Source organism: Nuphar pumila, chromosome 8 (genome assembly GCF_984573655.1).
Source record: "Nuphar pumila chromosome 8, dmNupPumi1.hap1.1, whole genome shotgun sequence".
Taxonomy (NCBI): domain Eukaryota; kingdom Viridiplantae; phylum Streptophyta; class Magnoliopsida; order Nymphaeales; family Nymphaeaceae; genus Nuphar; species Nuphar pumila.
In genome coordinates this window covers 2,834,864-2,838,784 of record NC_143256.1, presented here as the reverse complement: position 1 = coordinate 2,838,784, position 3,921 = coordinate 2,834,864, and positions in this window count along the sequence as shown.

Below are 3,921 nucleotides of genomic sequence, written 5' to 3'. Positions count from 1 at the left end.
CTCTGCCTCGAAGCTCTCTTCACTAGCAAGCTGGATTTCATGCGCACCTGTATTGCATTCGAAGCACATCACTATTTAGACGTGGGGGTGATGTTGTTGATGATGATGATGATGTTTGTTTTCTTTGATGATGATGGTCATGTATTGTATCTAAGCCAAACCATTAGTCATGATGTATTGTAACTAAATACTCATATTTTTTGTAAATGAATGTGGTTGTAAATCATGTTGATTTGTATTTATAAAGTTACCGCGATAATGATATATCCTTGTTTGTCTTTGTGAACGATATCGATATGTAATATCGCGATTTACTCATATCGATTTTCAACTGTTACTAAAATATTGTTTTAGTATAAAACTTAAATTGGTATCAAGTTGTAAATCGATTTGTATTTATGAAGTTACCTTGATTTGTATGGTTGAAGTTACCTCGATTTGTACTTTACTAAGTCTAAACATCGTGTTAATTTGTTTATTATTTTTCTTTTCTGTCTTTTATGAATCAGTCATTGTGTAAATCGTGATAGGACATATCGTTCACATAGATAAAGCTCGTAAAAGTAAATTGTGATAGGACAAATCATTTCTGCTTTATGTTCATAGCTGTACAAATCATGATAGAACACTTCCTCTATAAAAAACAAATCGCGATCTATTATAGAAAGAATTATATAATTATAGAATGTTACGTTACAATAAAGAATTATAACTGGTTGGAAGCTAATCGGTATCAAACAAATCACGATAGCACGTAGCCTTCATACGTACAAATCGTTTCAGCCTTTTATCAATCATTGTGTAAATCACGATAGGAAGACAAAGCTCGTAAAAGCAAATCATAATTTTCACAGTACACAACGCTAAACACTTCTTCAATTTTTATTTATGAAGGTCGAACATTACAATAATTTGTTCAGTGGCACTTGTGTGTTACACTTATTAAAAAAAAATTATACAACTATAGAATGTCACATTACAAAAAAGAATTATAGAATTACAATAAATAATTATCGAGATACAAAAATCACATAATGTTTATTCAGTGGCACTTGACGACTCAGATGGACTATGATATACAAATCGTCTCTTTCTTTTTCTTGGTGGACTCTCTTTCCTCGGTGGCCTCTTGGTTCCCTCAATCTTATTAAAACCACTAGTAAGCATCTCTACCAGTGTATCATATTGTGACTGTATTTGTCTCCCCAAATTCTGCACCTGCTTTTATAACTCCTTATTCTCCCTCTCCAACATCTCTAACCTTGTGGCAGAGACTACCGTCTTCTTTATGAGCTTTGTTGGCTCCTCATCATGTACTGCAACTAAGGGAATCATAGTTGTAGCCAGAGGGACATGATGGACATTATTTTTATGCTGGAGAGGGACCTTACTTTCACGTTGCTTCTTCTCAATCTCCAGATTTCGACGCATGGGTTCTCAATATTTTTTGAAATAGTTGGGGTCATATTGTCGTTCTTTATAATCATATGCTATGGCACAAACACCTCCTTTGTTCCAGCTAACTAATTGTTTCTTGAAACATTCGTGTCAATTCACGTTCCTGGCCCTACCACTATTCATCTTCCTTCTCACTACCACAGGTTGCTTTGGGGTCGACTGTCCCAAGTCAGTTTGTAGGAGAACTCGACTACCATGCTGCAACTCAGCTTTAAATTTACTAAACAGTCAAATATCACAGTCAGACAGTCTCGCAACCTCAACAACAACCTCTTGGTCCTCATCCTCCCTATCTCCATATGGTCTCTACACAACCTGTACATTGGAGATTATGGTTTAAGTATAGACATAATTATTCATGCTAATGAATGCTAAATATTAAAATAATTTATAATAACGAGTGATAAATATATTACAATGATTATTACTAATGAGTGCTTTATATTAAAATGATTTACCCTAATGAATGCTAAATATTACAATGATTTACAATAATGAATGTTAAATGCTAAAACGATAACGCTTTGTACTAACGAAGATAAAATCCTGCAACGATCATTACTTAAGAATGCTAAACATTACAACGATTTACACTAATGAAAGTTAAATGCTAAAGCGATAACGATTTGTACTAAGGAATACAAAATTCTGCAATGATCATTACTTAAGAATGTTAAACATTAGAACGATTTATACTAATGAATGCTAAATGCTAATGCGATAACGATTTGTACTAACGAAGACAAAATTCTGCAGCGATGATTACTTAAGAATGCTAAACATTTTAATGATTTATACTAATGAATGATAAATGCTAAAACGATTGTAAACAATTTTAAACCATTTACCTCATTTAATTGCAGACCATCTAAAATGAACTCAACATTATCCTCCTTGACATTTATTGTAGCCATCAACCGATCTTGGGAAAACCATAAATCGCAGGGCCACACTGAGGACGCAAGGCAACAATATGCTCCCACCTTCTGGCCTACAAAAATAATATATTAGTAAGACTATAACCTTCAACAATCTTAGTCTACAACAATTAAATATATAATAAACAATTATCGGGACAAATGGCCAAAACCCTTCGACGATTTTTGTACCCTTACTCGCATGGTAAATTTGACTGTACAAGTGTGCGAGCATAGCAGCACCCCATGCATAGTTGTTGACTTCATCTAAGTCTTCCAAGAACTGCAATCACAGGTAACTTAACCTAAAACCAGACAAATTCAAAAATAAAGTAAGTTCAAAAAAATAAAAAAGGAAGCCGCACAACTCTTGGTCAACTGTTTCAGATGCACATGTAGCGGACCGACCTTTTTATTTATTATAGAAAGAAGAAACTTTCATCGATGTGGAATTGCTTCCACCAGAAATACATTGACCCCAATCCTCCATTGACATTCCTAGAAGGGCCGTGCACTTGTCCATTGTGTTATATTTTGAATCTCGTGCTAGGATAGCACTTTCATGATACTTAAGACCCATAATTCGTGCTACATCTTCTAGGGTCATGGTGATCTCAAAACTATCAAACCGAAATATGTTTGTCTTATGATTCCACTTATTGACCAGGTGGGTCATGGTGTTCCAACACGTTTCAAAATATTGCTTGTCTAGAAGTCCGCCGAAGTGCATATTTCATAATCGATTATTCTGATATTCACTTAGTTGTCCATACCACGATAAAACTATAGGATACTGACACCACCCTTTAAGCTTTTTACCTGGTGCTCTACTTCTCTTCTGACCTCCCTGTAACACAAAATAACATATTATTCATATTAAATCACAATTAGTCTCATTTGTATTTCTATACATTGTTGTACACAGTAATAGCTATATATAATAATCATTGTACACTCACTATCACTATAATTGTATACACAATAATCGATATCAAAGTAATCACTATACATACTAATCACTATTACGATAATCACTATACATAAGTCATAGTAATCACTATACATAGTAATAACTATCACAATAATCGCTATACATAGTAATCGCTATCACAGTAATCACTATCACAATAATTGTTATACATAGTAATCACTATTACAGTAATTGCTATACATAGTAATCACTATACATAATAATACATATCACAGTAAATCGTGACAGACAGGAGCGATTTATGTACCTTGGTCACACTTTTCTCCTCTTCAACCCCTCCCTTCCTCCTCTGCCTTTCTTGTTGCTCCATCATTCGCTCATCTTCCTCCATTCTCTGCCTTTCTTGTTCCTCATTCATTCTCTCCTCCTCCTCTGCCTTTCTTGTTGCTCCTTCGCTCCATCGTCTCCCTCCTATACTTTTCTACTTCTTCCTCCCTTCGCTCATTCGCCTCCCTCCTCTGCTTTTCTACTTCTTTCTTTCTTTCCCTTTCCTTCTCTTCCTCCTCCTGCTTTTTCTTTTCCCTTTTCTTCTCTTCCTCTTTCTGCTTCTTTCTT